Here is a 27,150-nt window from a genome sequence, read left to right on the forward strand (position 1 = left end):
TCACGGGCAACAGTAGCAACCAGTGTTAGTGGTGGTCGATCACAATGGAAGGGCAGACACATGTCCAGTCATACGAATAACGCCTGATTCCGGCCCGAGTGAATCGCAGGAAGCCTTCCTACGACACGTTCGTCGTACACCTCTTCCTGTCGTCCTCGTTCGCCTTCGTTCGCGTCCTATATTTAGAAAACGCGCGCCATTAAGCGCGACGTTGCGCGCGCGCTCGCGCCGGCGCGCCAACCATCCACTTCCCTAATAAATTCGCCCATAATTGCAGCCGTCCGCGTGCTACGTCGTAGGTACGCTTTTATGCAAATTCAAGAAGGTTTTTGCGACGCCCGGCTCTATTGCCATACAAACCGCTCGTTACACCGCGACCGCGGCGTAACTAATTAAACTTGTAATTAACGAGCCGGGCTTATTCGATCTTGAGGTGTCCGCCACGCAAGCCACCACATGTGCTTACGCCAACCTTGTGTTCGACTTTGTTCACTTAACTTTCTTTTCGCGCTTTTTATTTTGTTCTCGCGGGATATGCATGGCTAAGAGGCTAGAATTCGTTTGCGACGCATCGTGTGACTTCTGGTTTGAAATTTTGGTTGCAGTGAGTGTTTGAAATAGAGCGTTTCTTTGAGTTGTTTTCCGATGTTCGTGATTGACGTAACAGGTTAGGAAAAAGCGGTATGTATGAAGAAATAAACGGATATTTACTTTAATGAATATTTTAAGGCACGCTGCGTTTGATACTACACATAGAGTTTATCAAGCTCGAGGATTTTATTTCTTGATTAATATTTGCGATATTAGATAGTTGAACATAATTCAGAGTTATGAAAGTAGTCAAAGTCTTAGTTTAGTTCAATAAGTGGAAGCTTGAAAACGTGATTTTGCTTAATATATAAAAAATTTCTAATTTTACCGGAGAGGTTATGAAAAATTGGAATGGTCGAAGCAATGACTAAACTTAATTTCATGAAGATCTAAACCACCTAATACTACAAGCTATTAATTCTATTATACATATTTTATATCATAAAATTATAATCAAAATCAAATTTTCCATCATAATCATAAAACAGAGAATAGTGAAGGGTCATTAATTCGGTTAGTAAATTACGTGTATTCATATAAATATAATGCACTTCAACAGCAATAATTTTATTATTTGATTTTACTTTACATTTCCATATATTCTATATTACCGTGTAACACTGAAATGATTAATAAAGGCTGATTTACATGGGCTTCTTCTGTTACAGCGGAAACAATAATACGTGTAGACTAAGGTAAATTATAACCAGCAAGTATCTGAATGGATCGCCGTCGGGGAAGAACAGATTCCTCATCTTTACGATATCTCTTGGTCAGGTGCATTACCATCAAACTGTCGCTAATTACATGGCTAGTGCTATCTTTGTGCACATAACCGGTAACCGTTATTAATATACGTCTTACTGTACAATTAATATCGTACACTGGTCTCGAGAGGACAAGATTGTTAATGATAAACGAAATACCCGCGATTAAATGCAAATACAACGGGGATATCTCTGACTATTTTAACATGATCTGTCCTTGCGCTCGTTAGTATCGTTTCACGAGTCGTTCGGTTGAAATATCGTGTCGATCGATTATAATTGCTTTTAAAGCGCGGTTGATGTTAACGAAAATGAATGATTGTTTGTTCAATGGAACTGATAAGCGGTTAGAGAGTAGTTAAGGAATTGTATCGGAGAAAATTGATATCCATGACTATGATTAAAGCCTTAGATTCTTTGATGAACGGAAGAACTTAGGTTACGTTTGGTTAGAAGAATTTTTTGCGCAAACCTGTTTTAATGATCATGCGAGCATTTGCTTTAATAACTGGTTTGTCTGAAAAATTGTAGTCTTGCCAATAGGATAAACTATAAAATACGATATTAATGTTTAAAATATCTTTTTCATATTCTATGACTCTGGAAATCTTTGTGATATGGTGTTGCATTTGTCTTATCTCTGTGTATCGCCAATTTCGTTTTTTATAAGTTCAGATGTAATTACTTTACAATCCACCTCAATGAAAAAAAATTTATAAAACAGAAATTCCTACCAATATCTACAAAAAATTGGGTTAAATCAAACAAACACAAATTAAATTAGAATCATTAGATTGGAATAAATAAAAAATGAATTAAAGATGCATGAGGATAGCCCATAAATTAAATTCTAATTAAAGCACCACATAACCTCAATCTTAATATTTAGTGTTCCTCTATGTATACGTAATTACATTACATTCCACACATAGAAGATGCGTAACAACACGATATATTTTATACATCAGTCTCTCTAGTTTAGCAATGTCCTAAGGTAGTATTATTCAGTAATATCTTTTTAATATTCAAATATCTTTTATTGTTTACAAAAAGTAGACATAACAAATGAAATAAGAAAAATATGGCAAATACGTATATATAAATACTGGAGATATAATTAATTAATAAATATCAGTTTTACACGTTTTCCAATACAATTAAAACGAAGTCTATCGATACTATGATTTCGGTGTTATTAGTGTATAAATACAATAACACAACAATGTATAGAATCTTCCATTATGGTGAACAGAACTTGATGAGGGCGCTGTAATCGCTCGCAATAAATCAGAAAAACATTCAAGCGTAGCTTCTCTTGTGTAGCTGGTAGAAGCCGACTTTTCGATTGTATCTATCTTCCGACTCCGACTCGTAAAAATATAAAAGTGCCGGGCGAGATTCAATCAAAGGATTCGCGATACGCAGACAAAGATAAACGCTGTGGGCTATCGAACTTCGACAGAAATTGTTCTCACAGCCGCGGCTTGTTTCAGTGGTTGCCTATGTGCTTCGTTCGTGCAATTTTAATGGCGTCGATTTGCCGCCACCACACACGACGCACTCGGAAACAATTCAAATTCTGGACAGGCGCACGGGGATGAAGTAATAATCATTTATTGCGATCCGTGGAATCGAACAGGAAGCGTGCGTATCCCTTTGACTCAACTTCACCGAGCAAAACTCACTGGCTGCATAGATGTGTTTACGAATGAAACCCAAGGTATATATGACGTTTCTTCTTCATTTCTTTTAGTATTTCTTTGAGGATAAAAATCCTGGTATAGGATGTTACATTGACAGGAGGATTCTTTAAGAGAATAGGTACTTACATAAGTATTTTGTTGGAAAATATATTTAAGGTATCTGACAAAGTTTAATTGTTACAGGTAGTATAGAAAATTTTATATAAGGTTAGATTATATATTTTTTTTTTTTTTGCATTTCTATATAGCAGATTTTGGTTTAGAGATTTGGTACAATGTCTTATATAGAACTCATTTATAAGAGAGACATTTTAAGAGAGAAGTTCAGTTTATTTGTTCTATAAGGTTGTATATTAAAATAATTTTGGTTTGGAGATTTGGTATAATGTTTTATATAGAACTCATTTATAAGAGAGATATTTTAAGAGAGAAGTTCAGTTTATTTGTTCTATAAGATTTTATATTAAAATCTTTTTTAGAATCTAATAAAGAGAATGTTGGTGATTCCATAGAGAGTTTCACATGAGATTTACATATTTTGTTTTTGGTAATTCTATAGGTTAGTTTATGGTAAAATGTAATGTAATAATTTTATAAGGATTTACATTGCAATCTTCTTTAGAATCTAATAAAGGTTTTCTAATGAAGATTATACAAAGAACTTCATATCTCTATTTTGAGATTTATCTTGTATTTGGTGATTCTGTAGGTTATTTTACATAGCAAGCTTCAGTTTAGTAATTTTGTAAGATTCTATTTTGAAACCAATGTTTGAAATTTTTTGAAGAGTTTGTTAGATATCATACAGAGAGTTTCAGATGGGATTCATTCTATTCTCTTTCTTGGTAATTGTATAGATCAGTACCTACATATAATTTCTTTGATCACAAGTCTTTTGCTTGTATTAATAAAACCAAACTTCAAGAATCTATTGAAACTAGAATACCAGCAAAAAGCAGATTTGTTTTAAAATACATATATCACTTTTACATAAATAATATTCATATGGACATTTACTTTTTAATGTCATTTATAAACAAGATTAGTATTTACATAATTTAATTTATAACCTAACCTATAAAAGACATACATACAATAGTGACCAAAAGAGTTAACGTCCTCATAACAAACTTTTGGTGCTCGTAAAGACATCGTGTATTGTCTATGATAATTTGCAACTATTTCCACGGATTTGAAACGAGGGGCTATTACACGTTTTCGTCGGAAGAGTTACATGGAAACGGATCCGCGTCGAGTAAATTATCGTCAGTGTATATTTTGCAGGCACGCTTGGTGGGCAGGGCCGCGTCAGCTACCGCAGATTTACGATGACATTTAGGTATCCATATTTTTTTGCTCCTTGTACGAAACTTACACGATGCCTGTGCAATCTTAATTCTCGTATGGACACCTTCCAAGACTTTTGATCCTTTTGATTTCTCGCACGTTTCTCGCGGTTTCATGGCTCCATTCAACGGCGAGAAATGATTAACCTGTTAAAAAGGTGCTGTCTGGAAAATTTATATCCCATCGAAATTCAATTTCTCGGTCGAAGAAATATTGCTTACGTGATTATCATCGTTTCCTTTCACGGTAGAAGTGTTTGTTGCATGATTTAAGTTGGGTGTTTTTATGGACAGTACTGATAATATTTCTTCAAAAATAATAGAGAACGGAGAAAGTTTATGTTATAAATATACAGATATACTCTTTATAATTATTATATTCAATTAGAAATCTTGTTTTTACATATTTACCTAAGCTTTAAAGAAGATTATGTCAAACTTTGATTATTAAAATTATCGATTATTATTTATAATGTAATATGCATTGGAAACCTAAGAATTTTAGATAGAAAATTGTAATTTCCAAAATTTCACGTATCAATCAAAATTTCCAATTGTCATTCATTCTTCATTCACAAATTTTTCATTTCTTCAGAAGAAATTAAATAGATTATATAAAAAATTATTATTAAGAGTAAAATGCAACATAAATTAATTAAGCTATATAGAAAGAATTTAGAAACGGCACGTGAAGATAATAAAAGTCAATTATCTTCCTCCATGTGCAAGTTTCCAAAATTTCCACGTCTGCCAAAATCATCAATCGTCACTCTTCCTTTATTAAGAAATCCTTTGCTGCAACATGTGTAACATAATTGCAACAGAGCTTGGCTTCGAGCATATTATTTCGGGAAACAACGCTTTCCGTTGACGCAGAATCCTTGTCCAGCATGGTCCGCGATAAATTCTCGTCCCATTCTATATATTATCCCAGCTCGTCCCGGAAATTTACGAGCGGCCGCACGCGGCCTGAATTTTTGTCACGCGTTCTCTCGACGTTTACGCGTGAATCGCAAATCACCGTGATTTGAACAATCACTGTTGAAGACGATCCGCGAATTTTCCACAAAACACTAGAATATGCGAGATAATTTACCTTTATAAAGTGTTTATAGAATAGTGCGAGGCGAAGATGAATGTGTCAGCTTTCAGAAACTCGTTTGGAATAGTGAATGCGAATTAACGCCTGTTTCATAATGGGACGTGTGTATTGTTAAGCATGTTGTAGTTGAAGTACGATATTGTGAAACATGATAATAACTAGACGATATTAGAACTTCTGTGGTAAGGTATGAGGATAATCTGGTTGTTTCAGTTTATTAGTAAATGGAAATAGATGCAGCGTGAATGATGATATAAGTATGTTTCATTGCGAATGAAATACATGTTTACTGTATACGTTAGGAATATAGGGTGTTTCATTTAGTATGGTTACAGAAACATTTCTTTTGTTATGAAAGTATCGTTGAAGAGAAGGTTGAAGTTTCTAAGCGAATGAATGTTCGCTTTTTAGGTTAGGGAACATACAGGATGTTTCATTTATTGAGGCTACAAAAATGTCGCCTTAGTAATCTCGGAGAAGTTCTGGAGGAAAAAGTTGTAGATTCCGAATGGAAGGTTGAGCACATCTTTGGTTAGGTCCGTGTATAGCGTGTTGCATTTATGATGGTTAAAAAAGTATTTTTTTCATTTCTAACGATATAAATTTTGGATGATAGCTCTTGAAGAAAATGATGTTTTGATTATTGTACGTTTTATCTTGGATAGAATTATTGTACAGAGATATATGTATAGGATATTCCATTTATCATGGACATTTATGACTATTTTTGTTATTCTTTATCTTGATTATTCTACACTTTATCCTGGAAAAAATTATTCCACATAGATACAGGATATTTCATTTATCGTGGGCATCCATAAACATATTCCACAGAGATACAGGGTATTCTATTTATTGAGAACGTACATAAATATCTTCCTTATCTTTCCCAACACGGAGAAACTTTATAACGCAAAAATAACTATCGACAACCTTGTTCCATAACTAGCTATCATTTTCATAATCTTACAGAATTACTTTCACATTATGGATTCAAAAGTGCCAACTCAATCCCGGAACATCTTTATCTCTAAATCCTGCATACCTAACCTATAAGTACCCGAGAATATCGCGTATGAAATCATCATTTACCCTTTGGAAACTCGAAGATTGCCATCTCACAGAACCGACAATCTCAAAACGAGCGCGCGAGCCTCTCTCTAAGCTCTGATCATCTCTCATCTCGAAACGATTTCATCGACTCCTGGAATCGTGATCATCGTATCGACGCTATCTAACCCTAATTTACTTTCGATCGATACTCTTTCGCGAGATCGAATCTCTTTCGAACGGAACGATATCGTCGATTATGTGAAAAATAGACCGTAAGCGGCACCCTCACGATCATCAATAACCATCACTTCAGTAATTTACGATTAATCATTGGGTATTTGCCACTGACACTCTCGTTTAACGTCTGCTTAATTATCTCTCCATATCTTTACGCGACAAGTGCCATTATCGAGTCTCATCATGAATTATTCATGGAAATTCTTTTTAGAGGTTGGGAGGGGAGAGTGGCCGATTTTTCGCCTCGAGTTATTAATTTTGCGCAAAAGTCGCCTTTTAGAATTCCGAAGTAATGGTATTTTGGCCTTTGAAAAGTTTAATGAAGTTGTTTAGTAGAGATTCTCTGTTTTAGGAAAGTAGAAAAGTTTCTGAAAAATGATGTGAGACTGGACGAGTGTACCACCTTCTGTAACCTTTTGTTAACCTTACAATTAATATAGGTAGACAATTATATATATTTTTTCTTTAACAATCAAGTTTTATCGGGTTGTAACACAAACGTGTGAAATACAAAGATTAAAGTAACATCTTTGAGAAATGGAACTTAATCCTAACCTATCTCAAACATGAATTCCGCAACTCTGTTCTTTATATTATCTAACCTAATCTTAAGCTAAGTGTGAGCTCATTGTTTTTCAAATATTTGTTAACGTAGACATATACTACGTGTATTTTCTAGAAATAAAAGAAAGTCCATTCTGTATCCTGTTTTTTATACGAATCCCCATAAATTAGCTCTAATCAAATTTCCTACCTTAAATACGTAAATTGATTTCACGATCGCATTAATTAATCTGAAATTTTAAATGCTTCTATGAGATAACCAAATATACTTTGTATCTTCGAGAAGCCTTCTCTGATCTTCATATATTCCAAGCGAGACGATAGAATCACACGTATCTCGAGGAGCTTAAGTTCTCGATGGTAACAGGTTATCTGGTTTTGTCTCAAATGGAATTACTTAAATACTGCTGCTAGGAAAATGAGATTCGCCATCTTTCGAAGTGGCATCTGTGCGGTGTAATTCAATCGTTTCGCTCGTGATCGTAGGAATAATTAACGTAGCAAACGTAGATTGCCGCCGCGCGGTTTCACTGCAAACGTACATTTATTTCTGCTTACGGTTGCGAGAGTAATTAGTTTCGCGTCCCGTTTCGGTTATAATCGTAAGCGTAATTAGTGGAAATTACGATCGTCTGTGTGATTAATACGGGCCCGGACAGCGGCTATCACAGATGGCGTTCGCAACATTTTGCTTATGATCGTTGCTTGCTACGTAATTAGTGCAACTCGGTACCATGGTCTTGCTTCTGATCGTGGAAATAAATTATTTATAGCGGCAGTAGTAGGTTTAGGGTCGTCATTACCAGTGATGAGATTAGTAAGGGAGGTCTGTTATAAATGTTCTCGGTTGAGTATATATATATATTATATTTTGCGAAGAAGCGCATGGTTGTGAAAATGAATATCAAACTGATTTAAAAAATGAATTATGGGAAAATAATCGTTTCTTACTGATTATAATACACGTTGTATCTTACACGTATTACTTACGAACTTGATCAATTTACAATTAGTATTACGTACACATTACAGGTACTGCAAGTGTTTGTTCGTAATAAGTTTCGGGATTGCAAAATTGAATATTTAATTGGTTTTTAAATATATATATATAAATATATATAAATATATACATATATATATTATGCATATAGACCGTAAAATATCTTGTACATTGTAAAACGGGTCTAACCAATTAGGATTATACACTATGTTATACGTGTTGTAACTATGTGTTTAATATATGTACTTGAAATTCGAACGAGGTAAAACTTGTTTATCTGATTATATTTTATGAAGTTGTTTCAACGTAAGAAAAGTGGTGGAATGCATTAAGACGTAAAATACTGAAATCATTAAAACTGATCGAATCATTTTGTCACATGAAAACAAGTTGCAAAAGAAGGATACAGGTTTCTCCATTTGCAGCCTGGTTTTCGAGAAAATCGAGTTTAAAAGTTTGGACTCGATAAATCTTGACGCGTTGCTTTATGCATTTAGCTTTTCCTGATTATTTTTTCAAACCAGACCTGATTATCTTCATTTACAAGCTCAAGCGTCATCTTAACTCCCAAACACCCTGATATAATCAAAACCCAGCGACAAGTATCCTCCATTTATCTACTTTATACATTTTTCAAAACGAAACTTGATCACTTTTGCTTATAATTTATAGTCCATTGATCTGGCCATTAAACACCTGAGTACATAATGTACTAGACGCTTAGGGCGATAGAAGTATGTCAAAAGGAAGAGTATGATGTAGAGTAGCCTTGGAATATACTTTCAAAGGGTTCCCCAGGTATCGATGCACGCCCTGAACCAGATGGCTGCTTTTAACATCAACCTAAATTCTCTCAAACGCCGTAATTAAAATTCACCAACTGGTATTATCAACTAGTATCATTAAACGCTTAACTAATTCTTCAAAACCGAGAATGCCCACCTTTGCTTGTAATTAGACGATGTTTACGCGCTTTTTAGAAATTTAAAATCCCAAAAATCTAAAAATATAAAAATATGTACAAGGTTTAAAGTGGATAGATTTCTATTTCGATTCCACTTCTTTAATTATGTTCATAAATGCTTATCATATATGCATATGTAAATATACATATATATAACTCCTTGCAATATATCACTCACCTAATCACTAAACACCTGAGCGTGTGTAATGTACTAGATACGATAAGAATGCGTGAAAAGTCATAAGAAATTCCAAGATTTTCCAAGTATCGATACCCGGCGGCAGCAGATAGCCTACCTTTCAAATTACCTCGTTATAATTAAAGTCGACCGATCAGCATCCTTCGTTTGTCTACTTCGCTGATTCTTCAAAACCAAACTTGCCCGCTATCGCTTATAATTTATAGTCTACTAACCTAACGGCTAAAACACCCGAGCATATAACGTACGAGGCACTTAAGGCGATAAGAGTATAGGAAAAATCAGAAGAAAGGAGCAGTATGATATAGAATATCCTCGGAATATTCTTTAAAAGGGTGAGCCGTGTATCGATGCACGCCCCGAAGCAGATGTTGGCTTTAATATCAGCCGGGCTCGCGCAACGTCGTAATGGGCCTTTACGGCGGCAAGGAGCGCCGTTTCGCGGTGTAAATTGCACGTTGCATCGATTTACGAGGCGAACAGTAATTTCCACCGTCCTCTCCGCTTTGAACGTAGCTCGCTTAAATACTCGCGAGTATGCGATACGCGTAGCAATAACGCGCGATGAATACGCGAGAACCAGCCGGTTCCGGTGTGTTCTAACCAACGCGCTAGAAAATCGTCCCGCCGCGCGGAACCACGCTTATACATGGAGGATCGAAGCGCCTGCGGCAGCAGGAATCACGCGCGAATCGCAAACGTTAATGGCACGTGCGGAATTCCTAGCCATTGTTATTTTATGTCTCATAAGTGCCTGCATCTTGTGGATGTCGTTAATAAAAAGGTAGAGGGTAGAATGTTCATGCAAATTCATATTTTTTCCAAGAACAATTAAGGAAATGAAATCTAATATCTGCGATCTAGATGATTGTATCTCGCCTGTTGAATATTTACAAGCTCTATAATTTAGGCGTACTCTATATTTTTATGCGCGTTCTCTGGATTTCTGCATCTGTTACACGTATTTCCCGTATTAGGCGAGTTCCCCATTATCCGAAATAGGCCCGGTCCACGTCGCTTCGCATGATCCAGGTTCTAAAAGTATAAAAAGTGAAAGTATAAAAAGTGAGCGCATACGCTTTACAAGAACGACGTTTCGACCTACCTGTACAGACTTAACTTATGTTCTTTTTGCCATTAATTTATATCCCAACGTACTTAGCATCCTTTCCTTCAGTTTTCAATTTATCCAACATAGGCGTAAGAATTTTTTAAACGAATCTCGTGCATCCACCACCTTTGGTCCTCGTTAACGTTAGAAAATTACAAGTTAGCTAAATTCAGAGCAACGTTGAAAAATAGAAATTCGTAACAGGTTTAAATTATGTTTAAGTATCGATTCTTCGCGCATCGAGGTTAACTTATCAATGATTGTAACGCGATGACCGATGACCAAAGAGTGATGACCGATGATGTAGCGTAGATCAAGTATAGTAAAGCACATGACCTCTCTATCTTTTCATCGAGCATTTCACAGTGATTTCACGGATAAAACTTGACGCTATGATGATTAATCCCATACCGAGGCTTTTCTCCCAGAACGCACGCCTTCGTCGGCTGATGATTTTCCCGGATAGGAATTACCCGCTTCGCGTATTATCTTCCATCTTCATGCCGGTAATCACGCGGTTGATTACTCGATTCTGAGCGATCTTCGAAAACAGCCACCGTACGTTAGTCTGGTCTTGAAATCGGTAATCACACGTTTCATTGTGAAGCTTCCTTCTCTGTCCGTGTCGCGTAAATCGTTCACGCCGGTTACAAGGGTGGCACCGTTGCAAAGCACAGTGAAAGCGTCTTGATCTATGACGCTGGAAACAATTAGGGGATCGGATATCTGCAGCATCTTTCGGCTAATTGGATTAAATGAAGGGATCGAAGTAATGGACTGATGGGTGTAATGATGGATTCGCGGTTGCTGATGAACGAAACACCGTTTTTGTGTGGCGTTTAAGTGTTAGACGTTTACCGATTAGGGTGTAGCGTTGTAATTAAACTGAGAGAAGGAGGAACGAAGGAGGCAGAAGAAAAGAAATGGATGAGAATAAAGAGCAAGATAGACTGGCGTTCTGTTTGGAACCTATTTGTAGACTCGTTACAAGGGTTTCCATAATAGCTTCCTGTTGTAGATGCTGAAATGGTGAAGTTCAGATCGGATGATGTATTTGAAAAGCGTTTTACCTGAAAGGATTACCCCTGTGATGGAAGTTTTGCTGCCATTTAAGCTGTATTATACGGCTACCTCTCATGTAATTAGTACTCGTAATAGGTAAACGTTTATAAGCAATTTTTGAAGATTTAATCTAATTGTTCAATAATTATTTAATGTATATTTCTTTAAAGCACCTAAAGAAACGAGATCTTTATAATCCTAGGTGTATGGATTTTGATTTTAACTGTAAACATTCGTAGAGTCCTTAAAATCCTAAATATCCTAGAATTCATAAAGTTCTGAATCCTCGATATTCATAAAATCTATAGACTCGTCAGGGTTGAGCTAATAATCCAGAAATTACGATCCGAGTCCCATAGGCGAACACTTGTGTGCCAATGAAATTCTTGCGGTGTAGCACGCAATAAAATCCGCCATAAAATTATCCTTGAAACCACAAGAGCTGCCATAAAATTATTTCGATATGTATGTGTGGTTATCATTACGTCGCCACAATCCTTTTGCTACGTGATACAATTTTCATTGAACAAAAACCTGCCTCATATTATTACCTCAACAAAACTGCGCTATCTTCACGTTCACATCATTTTCGTCAAATGACTCGAAATAACCATGGAAAAAGATTGAGCCAGGTCAGGAATCAGTGTACTATAGTCCGAGAACGAAGTCATTTGAATGGAAATGAAGCACGCTTTCGGTTGTTTGCTTGTGGTAGCAAAGATGCCTGAAATCATTACCTAGCATGATTCTGGAATATCGTCTTGTTGATGCTACTCGACCGCGAGCGAATTCTTCGTCTCCACTCGTTGAAGTCTCCATTTGGTTGTTCGAGCGCGTATTCTAGTTTGCGGGCAATATAATTTCCCTTTGGCGTCGTAGACCAGTCATTGTATATTCATTCTCGGTAAAATGATAGATCGTGGTGGTATTCCGAGGTTCGAGGCAGTCTTATGCTAACGAATTGGAATTTTTTGAAAATGCCGCGTCGTATGGGCAAATGAATTTTTATGTAATACCTTGAATTAAAATGAAAATGTTCTTCGTGTAATTTGCCCGTGGCGTTTTTATGTCGTGGCTGCGTATACTTTGTGGAGAAAATGATAGATCATGATGGTATTCTGAAGTTTCAAGCAGTTTGATCTACTGCAATTTCCCGCGGTTAAAAAAATGTCTATTTAAAATAAAAGTATTTTCTATGGAATTTGCCCTTGGCAGTATTTTGCTATCATTGTGTATCCTTCCGCGAGAAGATTTTAAATTACGGTAAATCCTGAGATTCGATATGCATAATTTCACGATAATGAATCTGCTACTTGGGCTTGTAAACTTGAACGTATTATGATTTCTTATTGAAATATAGCAAGTGTAACATTGAAATCACAACGTTACGGCTGAAACTGTTCCAGTTCTTAACCAGTGATAGCGAAACAAATTGTAAAATGATCAACACTAACCAATAATCGCAAGCCAACTTTCAACATCCACTATCTCTGAACTTATCTTCAGTAAAATTTTATTAGTGCCTGATTACATGAATTTCTATCAACGAATAAAATCCATCTATTTGACAATTTCGATCACACGCATGAAAAATCAATAGAATCCTGTTATACTAACCGCTTGGTTCTCGATAAATTCAGATCAACGAAGCCCTACCATAGCCTAATGCAAAACCAAACCAAACCAAAAGTCCTGAAAACCTTCTCTTCCACTCGATAACACTCGCAACATGTAGCCAAACAACTATCCGCATCGTCAGACGTGCTCGGACGCTCGCTCCTGTCATTTAACTTACGTGCTCACATTTCAATCCGTATAACAAGTCGACTAGAACGCCTCCAACTACACCTGGAGGGTTACTCGGTCACGGAAACGATCGAGGGATGACGGAGTTCGATCCTTGGTCGGGTTTTAGCTGTGTGTATCCGCTAGCGGAAAGAAGAGAAGCGTAGTCAGCCCGCGGCCCTATTACTTATGCAGTCTACGTTAGTCCCGGCTTGCATTGCTGCACGACTGCTTGCTTACCCTTCGTAACGTGTACTTTATTCTTTCCAGATGCGGCCGAGCCGATAGCTACTGGCGATTCGCTCGTTTAACAGCGTAACGGCGAGCCGGCAGGAGTCAGGGCCGGTGACTGGCATCGCGCGAAGAGAGACGGATAGAGAGCACCGGGACACGAGGGAGCAGAGAGGCACAGGTAAAAACGTGACTGGGTCCCTACGAGGGTGCTAGAAGGTGAGTACAGTCGCTAGGAAGAATATAGAAAACGAGAACTTGCCTCGTCGCTCCTTTTTCCCCCCTCCCCTCCCCCTCTTTTTCTTCATTTTAGAACGAAACTTGTTTTACTTTGTCTCACTGTTTCATTCTTCGTTAGTCTTTTTTCATTGGCTTGGATGAGTAACTTTTTGCTTTCTTTCCATCTCAGTACATCTTCGTTGGCTTGGATGAAGGATTCGTATGGCTGCCCATTCAGCGAGCTCGTTGATCCTGATATTGTTAATTTAGCGCGTCTTTCACATTTGAATGGCGTTGATTGGGAAATTCTTTGAAAACAAGGAAGTATTTGATAAGTTAAGTAGAGTTTTTGCCTCCTTTGTTCCTTGGTACTTATTCGTTAGCTTGGATGAAAGATCGATCTGCCTGCTCATTGAACGAGCTTCACGATCTTGATATTGTTAATTTAACGGGTCTTTCAGATTTCCCCTTAATTGGAAAATTCTTTGGAGAGAAGGAAATATTTGATAGGTTTCGTAGCTTTTGCTGTCTTTGTTCCTCGGACCTTCTTCGTTGGCCTGGATGAAGAATCGATCTGCCTACCCATTGAGTGAGCTTGATGATCTTGATATTGTTAATTTACCGCGTCCTTCAGAGTTTCCTTTAATCGGTAAATTCTTTGGAAAAAAGGAAGTGTTTGATAGGTTTAGTAGCCTTTGCTGTCTTTGCTCCTCGGTCCTTCTTCGTTCGCCTGGATGAAAGATTGGTCTGGCTGCCCATTGAGTGTAGCTTGACGATCTTGATATGGCTACTATGGTATGTCTTTTAGATTTAATGGGCTCGATTAGAAAATTCTGTAGAATGGAAAGCAGGGAATATTTGATTGTTTGTTAGCTTTTTGATTCTCAGACGAGAACTTAATAAAAGAAAGGGGCTCATTATACTAATGTTATAATTTACTTTCAATTAAGAAAGAAACGATATTGCTATGTAACTCTGTGCTATCTCTTTAAATTCCTATCTTTTACGTATTGAGATGATCTTTTTTTTTTATCTTTTTTTATCTTTTTTATGGTTAAAAAGAAGTTTGAGATTTTAATGCCCCACCAACATAATTATTGATTATAAATGAGTTGAAAAAGGAGGACTGTGTACTTAATGTTTTCATCAGAGCTTGTAATTAGATTTTTAATACTTAATTTTTTCCACGTTTACTGGATGACCTTGATTCCAAAGAAGGAACCTGATATCTTGGTTTACTCTAATTGTAAACTAGTTTAGATTATACATATTGAAAATTGTGCTTGTTAATGCTGTACCGTTCGCTCGCAAAATTCTTCGCTGTACAATGTTATTAACTGAAGAACAGGCCATATAATGGGTTTAATAGCTTTAGTAATTATTGTTTCAGTATCTTTTTTTTTACACATAGAAATTTTATATGGAAATTGTAATAATTTATTAAACCAGTTATTCCTGATACTTTACATTTTTTCTTTCCAAGCGTGTTTTTCTTAAATTTTTGTCTATGTGATATTATTTTATCTGATTTTTATGCATTCGTACAATGCAATATAAATAAAATTCCAAATATTCCAAATTTCTTTTTATTAACATTTAATGGCTTGATTCTATTTGGCAAAATTAGGCACTATGTACTTTCATCTATTAAATAGGCTCTTACGTTTTATTATGTCATTTGCGAGGAATAATATTTCATCCTAACAAATTGTTTCTTACAATATATATCAACATTATGTCGTTGAATACATTCAACCATTACATACATTCAAGTTTATATACAACCAATACATTCAAGTTTCTACCAATCTCGAAAAACACAACAATTCATTTTATTTCACACCTCTGCTGTCATACATATTAAGAATTAAATTAAAAAATAAATTTTTCCCATCACTTCCTTTAGTACACGATATTTCGTAATTAAACGAACAAGAAGATGAAACGATTACATTTAGAATGATGAATGATACCGATCCATGGCTGAAGTATTGTACATGCAGAGGAACAAATTACTTATCAAGAATCGAATTAATGTATCGCGTAGATTTATTGTCTGTCTGATTAAGATTACCGGATGAGGAGTGTATTGCTTCAAAGAACATATCGTCATAGAATATTTATCGTGGATTTCAAGTTGGAGTTTCTACTGATTGCAAATTTCACGCTGAACATCTGTTCGGAAATTAGGAAAGTGTCGTTCGAGTCTTAAGTTCAGAATTAATCTCTGTATTGTACATCGTTGGAAAGTTATTTCTAAACTCATTTCTTACATACAGGCGAATAACGATTCTTCCATTGAAGAAAATTATTCAGTTTATTATTAAGTATTCTTTAAGACATAGATTTTCTTCTCTGTACTATAGGTAATTTATTATAGGTTGAAACAATTCTATTATTTTTCTATTAAAATCTAGAAAACGCGCTTGTCTTTTTTAAAGGCAAAAGTTTCTAGCAGATAATTATACTCGTTAGGGAAAATCATTTTTATCGCTTCGTTAACGTGTCACAGTGATCGCCTCTCGTGCGTTTTACATAACATTTAAATGGAGGTAATAATAAAAAATAAGTTAACGACTCCTGGAGAACCGTGTCGTTGGATGTAATTTTCCAAAAAAAAATTCAGTGCGATCCTGAACGAGTTAAACGATTCACAAAATTGTGTAACGTGTCGTATACTACACAGTTCGTATCTGATCGTATAGATCGTAAGAACTCGATCCCCTAATTATTCCGAGCGTTGTACAACATGACCCTAATTGGAAGCTTAATAGCGACGCCGATCAGGTGAAAAATCTTGTCCTTTTTTTCCTTTCCTCGTTTCCTTCCACGTATTAATACGAGCAATTTTAACGGGAAGTCCTCTGCAATAAGTAATATTCGAAATTCGAACACAGTCCAAGCATAATTTTGTTAGTGAAATTTTACAAGTGGAATTACAAATTATCGATAGGAATACATTATCTTGAGAACAGCAACAAGTCTGATAATGAAAGAAACGGATTTTTATGAATAATTGTTACAAGTTACAAGGTATGCGCCTATATCATTTGACAAATAAAATTCAATAACACAAGTATGCATTGAATAAAAATACAATAAAATAAGATATACTAAAATCGTGAATGAGAGGTTTATAGATACATTGTGAATTGTTATTTATCTTCATATTTTTGTTAACATAACTGAAGCAATAAAATTTAATATTTTTTACATTTTTCTACTTTTTAGATTTTCACGACATACACTTTGCAATTTGCCAATCCATTGGCACCATTAATTGTCCATCAAATTATTGTGGAAGAGGACTCTGGTGTATACAGTAAAAGAAGAACGTTATTAATTCTGGAGTTAGTGAAAATTGTAAAACTTTTTTTTCTTACTTGTAAAGAAATTTCTGTCTGAAGAATTTCCAATCAAAATTTCTACAATCCTGTATCACATTTTTAACTGTATAATGATATTACATGCCTACGCTGTGGTTAGATTATATAACAGGATATTTCAAGGCAAGGTTCGTCGGTAGTACGTGGTTAGCAGGCATAAGATCGAAGTAATTGAGTTATTTCTGAATTTTAATTAGAGACGAATGTAGAAGCGCGTGTTGATTACTGATATAATGATATAAATGGAACATTACGTTCATTTAGTTGCATATAAATGCAGATGTTAAGTCATTCCTAGTTTCTTAGACGTGTTACGAAAATATATGTCATTTCCTTATATATATTTATGTATTGTAGTTATTGTTGAAAGTATGATTTCCTCTCTAAGTTGGTTTAAATTATCGAGAAAAATTCCATAGGGCAAGAGTAAATGATACGAGCGAATTTATGAGTATGTATGTGGATATTAATAGCATGAGTATCTATAAACCTCTAAAATAATTTCATACCTAATTTATCACAAATTAACAGAGTTGAAACTCCTTCAGTGTAATTACGGTAACTGTGCGTTTTATTAGAAATTTCATACAGTCGTAAACTGGAGCGATAATTACTACGTGGATTGAATAAAAATCACCATTGTCTGTAATTATTTCATTCACTGAAAATTACGCGAGATCATAAAGGGCGAGGGCATTCGTGTCTTACTTTCATTCATTTTTTTTTAGCAATACTATAATTATTTTAGAGACATAAAATACAATCATTATAAAGGTAATTACAAGCCTTCCTATAAGTTAATTATAATTTCAATATAATGATCAATTAATTGATATAATTAATATTTAGCGTACTATTTTTCATGAATTAATTATACGTGATTTTTATTCAACCTACTTCGTTATAGTAAATTTACCTTTGTATAAAATTTCCGATAAAATACTATAATTAGTAAATCTTCTATAATTCTAAATACAATTATGGCATATCTTTCTTCTTAATTAGGTTTCATATGTATGTGAATCATAGCGAACGTCATCCTCTTCAGATTTATTTCTACCCCAATAGTAATGCAATTTATTTAGTTTTCGATTTCACAGGCCACGAAATGCACTCGGCTTACACATTTCCAACTCCCACTCATCGCAGTACGATTCTTAGATCATTTACCACATACAATAACCCACACCCACTCACATTCCCATCCCAAACACATATCACGTTATATCTAATACTAAAAATTAAACATATACGTATATCTTTATTTCTCTTATACTATCTATTATACTACTACTATTATTATACTATCGTATAATGTACTATATACTATATACTATGTACTATCCTATACTTAACTTATATGTTACCTGTTACATATCTACCTGTGACTTACGATTAGTTGGTTACTTATGCTATTCTTACGCTTTTCCTGCAAACCTCTTAATCAGTTCACTGTCGGTTTACTTATCTTACCTTCTGCCATATAATCCTCTCTTAGTAGCATCTGAGCTATAGCAGTGTTTTATGAGACTTTTAAGGCGTCTACATCGAAACTAGGTAAAATACGTGTACGGTTTGCTCATTCGCATTTTCCGATCAGTAACAATTTCCCTCCTCCACATTTCCGCATCTTACCCTTGCGATTAGCTATATTTACTCTACTCTTTCTATTTTAGTCCTATTCTGTTTCCACTATAGCGCTACGAATAAAGCGGAGAACTTCCTGTATCTTTCAAACGTCAGCCATTCTATAACAGACCAAGCAACTCGTATTCGTGACTTTGTTAGTAGCCAACGATCGTTTTGATCACCCTATAAAAATTAAAGTTCATAATCGACTGTGAACCGCGAGGAGGTAGTTAAACTCGATCGTGAAAACGAACGCGCGAAATGCTTCCTTCCGGTTTGAAGAGGGATGCATCTTGCTCGTCCTGACACCACCAAAGCTTCGATTTGATTTAAAGATCTCGTGAAACGCCGGACGAGCCGAGCTTCATGGCAATATATCTTCAGCCGCGTCCTCAATGACGTTCTTTTCATGCGATCGGACAAGATTCTTGAATTAACGCTTTCAACGCGCAGGTCATATTTTAATGGTCGTTTGATAGCCACTGATGGTATTAATAGGTGTACTTTACGAAAGTATGTAATATTATGCGATATTATGTATTAATAGGTACAATTTTATTGTTACGATTTATCAGATATTAGTTCGTACCTTTAATGATCTAAATATTCCTAATTCTCATTATGGAAAGTCAATAACAGGTAATGAAAAATTAGCAAAGAATTTTCAAAGCTCGTCTGAATCGGTTTATGGTATTAATAGGCGAATTTCATTGGAACATATTATATTGCTTCTGCTACGATTTATTCTAGTTATTAAACATTAATTGGTTGAATGTTTATCAGTGCATATTTTGTCAAGTTGAAAAAAATGGCGAGCAAGTAATTATTTCGAGTAAGTATTTCACTGTGCAGGAGGTTACATTACAAGGCTCGTTTGATAACTACTGATGGTATTAATAGGTGTATTTTATGAGAACGTGTAATATTATGTATTAGTATTAATGGGTACAATTATATTATTACGATTTAGTAGCTATTAACTCATGTATTTAATGGTCTATTTGGTTTTAATTCTCGTTACTGAAAGTCATTAACAGCTAATGAAAAATTAATAAATAATTTTCGAAGCTCGTTTGATATTGTTTTATGATATTAGTAAAAGACACCAATACACGATATCGGTAATATCACAATTATATTGCTACAATTTATTAAACAGTAAACATCAGTCGAATATATAACAGTTTATACATTTTCAATTTTTACCTTCGATACTGCAGGGGAAATTAATTTTCATCCCCTTGTTATATTAATATAATTTAAAATGAAAGCTAAACTCTGGCACTTCAGATCATAGATAAGCAAATGGAAAGAAAATAAGTGTAAAGCGTGCAACTTTGAAGCATACGCGTAACTGGAAAATTGTAACAGATATTCCAAATGACAATAAAGAATACATACATAAATACATATATACATACATACATTATTCCAGAATTACTAAAGCAAGGGAAAATTCCAGAATTTCGAAACGTCCAAACAGACTACATGATGAATTGCCATCCAGAAGATTGAAAAACGTCGAATGGACCACGTGTGTTGGTGATAGCGTCAATGAATATGTAAAGGAGTAGAAAAAGAGGATGCGGGGAATTTAAAACGCGGTTCATTATTCCCCATCCGAGCTTATCTGATGCAGTGAGTTCCGCTAAATGCCGGTTCCGATTACATTTATTGAAATAATCGATCGGCCAACGTATTATGCTAATGCCAGCGAGACCTTAACAGTTAAGGCTTAACTGTTACACTGTTTGCGTCGACATAAATCGATGCACCGCCGTGAGCACCGCCGTGTAATTTGTCCGCGCCTATGCGGTTGCGCTTCCTCGCCAACCATTCGAGATCAGGTTTGAATCGTTCCCAACTTGAATCTCACGAAAAGTGATTTCTTTTTTGCTCCTTGTAACTTGCCTTTTTTCCCACTTTGTTCTTTTAGTTGCAGGCTGTACGCAAGATCTTGCAGGTGGCTGGATTTTGAGTAATGGTATTATAAGTGGAATTATATCTCTTGGAGGATCCTTTGAAGTTAGGTTACAGTGTATATATCGAGCGTTACACTGTCAGGTAGATGTAGGTAGCGAGGATCTACTCGTTTGCGCGTTTATTGCAACATTCTAATAAATTTGGCTTTATTTACCGGTTTCCGTTACGTGGGTTTGTCTTATATGTAGCTCATGTAGATTTGTAGTAAAATAAGTGGCAAACATGTGCCAACTGTTGCCGACTATCTCGAATGTCTTACAAACACAAATGATGCCATACGTTGTCCCTTTACTGCTCAATGATTGAAGATTCAAATCGCTAAGAACCGCGTCATAAATGCGAGAAACAGCAGACGTAGAACGGACTCCAGTCGTTTAGCTCCGAGTCTAAGGAATTTATGTCGAACACTCCCAATTTTGCAACTACGCGATTTCCAGTAAGACGATCGGATAATACAGTGATATTCTAAAATGGGCCTGGTCAGTGGACAGTACAATATTAGGAGTGTGTTAGTGTTACTATGAAAGAACGTTTATAGCCTATGTGTAGGTCCTAGTGATTTAAAGCCACGAGATACAATATGATTGTGTGTGTGTATATATATATTGTATTATTATATTATATATTAATATTTGTATATATACAATTATCATATATATATTAATTAATTATTATACATATAAATATGTTGTATATATTGTACACATATATTATATGTTATATTCTATACATTATATATACATACATATAGACACAATATAATTATGTGCAAAATATATGCAAACTAAGGATATACAGATATATGTAAAACAATGTACAAGATAATTTCCAATTCACTGTCGCTCGAGTAATGTACCTGCGCAATAACCACAATAGCACAAAGACCGTTGACACTTTCTGCACGTGGCACACAATGGACGAAACGAAACGAAACGGTGAAAATAAACGGAGGGAACCGCGATCTTCCGGCAAATCTCGAGGAGTCGAGCGTTCGAAGAGAGGAAGAAAAGAAGGAAAGAAGAGAAAAAGAAAGACGCGTCGTGGGGGCCAAGATGGGAAAATAAATAGCATGTATCGCGAGAGGGCGGATGTCGATGGGGTCGAAAGTGGGCGGATATAACCATAGAGCATGTGGCGTGCGCGCATCAGATCACCATAAAGATCGAGATTTATCGCGATCGGTGCTGCCTCGATCTCGATACGCTATAAATTATCGTCTGGGCATCCGCGTTCGGTGCTTTTGAAAATTCGTTTCTTTCGCAACGTGCTTTCTTCTTCTACACTTTTAACTTTCAATCTCATTACATCAACGTGTGATCAGTTCATTATTCAGCTTCAACATTATCAGCTATTCGAAGCTGCAACGAGAATGGGATCGAAGATGTTTATTTGTGATTGTTTTTATAAAAAGAAACAGCATCAAACTGCCTATACAGTTGCTAGCATTACAGCATCTATATATTAATTAACTAGATCCAAATATAGTATGTTTTAATATTATTATTACCATTATACTATAATATAGTATGCCTTCAGAAGGATACACAAATTTGATGTTACTGGAGGGCAATATAGAAGCTGATAAGAAAATGCATCGCTTGTAAAGTATAAGGATATATGCTCTCTGTAGTTACCGCGCTACTAATTACGCTTTATTTACGATCCTACGATTTACAATCGTCGAATCAATAAAATCGTAATTAACGAAAGATAAAAGAACTACTTTACATCGAACTATGTCCTTTATTTATCTTGGCGCAGATAAACCATATCACACATATCATCTTTATCACACAGGGCATACGTACCATAAATGCATATTATTCAAGAAGCACGCGAAATGAAAAAAATTGTGAAATCTTCATTAAATTTCCAAATATGTAAGGGAGGAGAAATTATAAATTCCTCGCTATAAGCAATCTACTCAAGCTCGCTTAATGAAACATAAAATTTAATTGGAACTTTTTTGCAGCCATACAGTTTGCTAAACCGTCATTCGGGTTTCACGTGGCCTCTGAATGGCCGATAAAACGGCGCCATTTTACCATAGGGGGTAAGCATTGGAGGCCGGCTCGTGTCGCATCGAGAACGATTACCCTGTTATCGTAATTTTCGACGGTCCGGGGCCGTCTTGGGAAATAAGAAGCCGTGAACGGTGAACGAAGGAGGTTCAGGGCACATTAGAATGATTAAGGCGGGGCTTTGACTATCGTTGACACGCGTGTAAAACCGGTTATCTGCGCCCACGACGCATTATTTCGCTCTCAACGCCGGTGTTTCGCGATAACGAACCGACCCCATCTTCCAGCGTTCCGACAGGGAATTAAATCGACCAGGAAAGAAGGATAAAGAGAGCGAACGAGAGTGCAGGCACTGGAGAAGAGGAAAGATTGTCGTAAAGCGTTCAATCAAACGACTCGGGATAAATCGTAAAGCGTCCCGCTCGCGGTAGCGGCATACTGATTAAATATAAGTTTTTACGAGCGAAGATGGCAGAGGTATCCGATCGAGTATGGTCGTTTAGGGATGGGACAGAGAGAATTATTCTTAGGAGAAGTGTAGAGTATGGAATGTCACGTTATGTTTCTCTTTCTTCTTTCCGTCCTTTGTCACGCGAAGCTTCCTCTCTTTTTTTCTTTTTTGTAAACCGAAGCTTCTTTCTTGCATTGACGAGTCCTTTTTTTAGACTAGGTAGATGATAGTTCGTAGTAGGAAGGATATTTTTAGAGTTTTAATTAATTTAATAGAGGCACGTATTGGATGCGATCGTTTAGGGCTGATTTTAATGCTATTGAATTATTGTTGTTATCCGTGTACGTCCGTTGTCTGCCTTGGTTTTAATTAATTTCTCGCTTTTAATTTATTTGGAAAGAATACTCTTACGGTTTTTATTGATTTGCCAGAGTTATGTATCGAATATAATTCTTTAGAAGCCACTCGTATTGCTATTCGTATATTACTCTTCATTTCCTCTAGATTTTAATTAATTCCACGCTTCTAATTAATTTGAAAAAAATGCTTTGGAAATTTTAATTGATTTAGAGGTATGTGATTAAATATGCTTTAAAGATGACTTTAATGGTATTCAATATAAATTTGCGTTGCGTCAGTAATACTCTTAAGAGTGAAAACTATTCAGTAATAGCAAGCATCTCAACCATCTGTTGCTCTATTAGCATCCGTTGCAACTTCGAAAAACTACTATCTGTCTCCAATGACTGTTCCTAACTACCAGGAGCCGTCGTCCAATGATCCTCAACCTGTTTCTTCCTGTCCGTTTCAATCACTTATTGAAGCATTTATACTCGGTGGAAAAAACGAGACACTTTAATCCAACTGCTGTCACCGAGTACCAAAGTATCGCAAGCACTGGAATTCACTATGGCCTAACATTCCCAACTCATTTCATCGCGTATTCCAACCACCGACCGCTTTATTAACATTTATTTCCAGCTCGGTACTTAACGTCAAACACGACGCAGCCTGCGTCAGCATCGCAATAAATACTAGTTCTAGCTCGCAGATAAGCTTGCATTACGCTAGGGGGTTTTCCAGAGGCAGCGACGTAAAGCCCCGTTTACACTTGTTAAATGGAAATGTTGCGTTTGATCCACTTGGAAATGAAATTTTCTATTCACCCAATATTTTTGAATCATTAGTCTCTTTATCCTTTTTCTACCGCTCTTTCCTTGTTCTGTTATCGTGTTCCAACGTCTCATAATTTCGGTGAACTTAGGAAATGTAACTTGAAATTCTTCGATTCAACGAGCCATCCACGTTTACGTATTTCCATAAGACTCGTTTAGACTCTAACCCTTTCAAGATCAAATGCTTTCTTGACTGCGGTAAAAAACTTTTGTTTACAAATTACTGACAGTAGAAGCACGTTTTTATCCGATATTTTTCTAAACGAGATACGATACGATTGTTGGAAAAACGAACGCGCGGTGCGACGTAATCGGGCGATGTGATCGTTTCGACGTTAAAAATCGAGCGAGCCAGACGTTGCACGTGCAATCCTGCTTTTGCTTTTCTCGTACTTTCTCTATCTTTGATTTATTTTCTTTTTGTTTTGAATCGCGCAATAAAGACTGCGATTCTTGCTGACTCTCAAGACCTGCGTCCTATCGCATGCAACTCTTCTTCGCGTATTTTAACCAACCGGTAACTTTCCTTAAGTGGACGAATCCATGAACCTGTATAACGACTTTCCTTATCGATACGATAGTAATTGCATAAAAATAACAGTAACGAAGCAACAACATTAAAATTCTAACTAATTTCACCAAAAACAAATATATATCTATGTTTATCATTTCGTTGTTTAATAACCGGTTAAAGTATAACGTTGTATGCTACAAATAAAAGAAACTCGCACAAATGTAATTTGAAATTTAGTTCGGCATAGAATCACGATGGAATTGAACAGAATCGGCTTGGCTCTCCACCATCCATATCCACGAAGATCCGCCAGGTGTGAACGGGGCTTAACACGTTGCACCGCTAGTAATTCAGCATTTATTTTCCGACGCGTCGGCGAGGATAGTTAAATCATCGCAGGACGCTCGCATCGATCACCGGCCGGCTTGTTACCGACTCACCGTGAAACTGTTTGTATCTGTCTATCTCCGACCATAAAGAATCTTATCCTTTCGTCCATCTGGCATCGCCTATTCTCCACCCTCGGCTACCGCGGCCAACGTTTCTTAGTCGCTTAAATACCGCCATTCCCCCTAAAACACCTGACCCATCCGCGAGTTCCCGCTGCGCCTTTATGCGTTTCATGGGGATTCCCGTGAACGTAAAGGAGATACTCGCAATTGGGTACTCGTTTCTTATTGTTACGGACTTGTACTCGTGTAGAGTTTATCGTGGCGAAGAGATAAGACGGCACGACGCTGATTAATCTTTTCCTAGAGTTCTGGCAAGCGAAGGAAACGCGAGGGAGCGACGCGTTCGTTTCGTTGGATTTCGTGTTTAGCCCCGACTTGTACCTACGACGTTGTAGCTACGGACTTGTACGTTTCGCTCCTCCAATTTCTATACTTCGATCCCCGAGTTTCTATATTTTGCTCTTCAATCTCAATGTAATGCACAGCCAGACGTGCCATCTCTACGTCATCTAAAACGCAACGTCTCACTGTCTGTCTGTTTGCTTCTTTGTTACCTTGTAGCTCGGGAACCGTTGAGCCGATTTTCGTGCGGTTTTCTTTAATACGTAGCTACGTCTTTGGTCCGCTTCTAGGCTGTGTTTCGGTGATGATTAGTTTTTACGGAGACAAACGTGCGGCAAGTGGGAAAAAAAGTGAAGACTTATAGAAAACTGAATGCCCTACGAGAACTCTGACACATACGTCGAAACTGTTTATGAAAGATATGCAGATCTTTGATAGTTAGGTAGATTAGAATATTCAATATTAAATTAGGCGATGTAAGTTACGATTTAATTACGAATTAGGATGAAGCACGGTATACAAATTGCTCGACAAGTTTGAGGAGATATAACAATAGATGGGTGGCATTGTTGGTATTTAAGGCAATGCGGTTAAGTCAGGCAAGGTACCCAAGCGATGTACTCTGAGACTGTACATACAGAAGATAGACATTTATTTTGAAATACTCGATTATTTCAGCGCAATGTTCACATTTAAAACCATTGAACACTCTGTGAGCAAACAGGATGCCGTGAGCTATTCTCCTACATACCAGTGACGTAAGACCAAGAGTAAACATTATGGCTCGATAATCATTGCATGTAAAAGGCACGATAACTGTACGTGAACACCTGTGCCAAACCCTTCCAAACTATGCAACATGGTTGCTGAAGTATGGTGTTCAGATTATGGATCCACGTTGCAATATTGGTCTAACTATGATAGAGTACGATAGAGGAATCTCAAAGTGTTCCCATGTTGGAAGAGCTGGACAATTCTCAGAATGGGATTCAATGTGAATATACCTACAAAATATAATATTTTTGACAGAAAGGAATTTCTAATGTTTTAAGAAGATGTTTAACATTAACCTTACCAAAGGCCCGGTCAAAATTTCATTTGAAACTATGTAAATTCCCATATTAACAAAAATTGAGAAATTGATTAATCATGGCGTGATCATTTCATGACGTATTTTAGCATTGGCAGATTGAGGGATAATTAAATAAAAATGGAACGCTCTATAGTAGACGATCGTGTAATTACTAGGATTGTACGATTGAA

At 36.3% G+C, this 27,150-nt stretch overlaps 1 long non-coding RNA gene across 2 annotated transcripts in view; it reads left to right on the top strand.

Moving 5' to 3' along the window:
* Positions 1-305: 305 nt before the first annotated feature.
* LOC126923860 (uncharacterized) overlaps positions 306-27,150 on the top strand; it is a 64,542-nt gene continuing 37,697 nt past the window's right edge. For both annotated transcript variants that reach the window (XR_007713327.1, XR_007713326.1), the window contains exons 1-4: positions 306-681; positions 1,260-1,429; positions 2,852-3,078; positions 13,755-13,934. This is a non-coding gene — a long non-coding RNA (uncharacterized LOC126923860). The remainder of the gene's footprint in view (positions 682-1,259; positions 1,430-2,851; positions 3,079-13,754; positions 13,935-27,150) is intronic.

This window comes from Bombus affinis, chromosome 14, assembly GCF_024516045.1.
Source record: "Bombus affinis isolate iyBomAffi1 chromosome 14, iyBomAffi1.2, whole genome shotgun sequence".
Lineage (NCBI taxonomy): Eukaryota > Metazoa > Arthropoda > Insecta > Hymenoptera > Apidae > Bombus > Bombus affinis.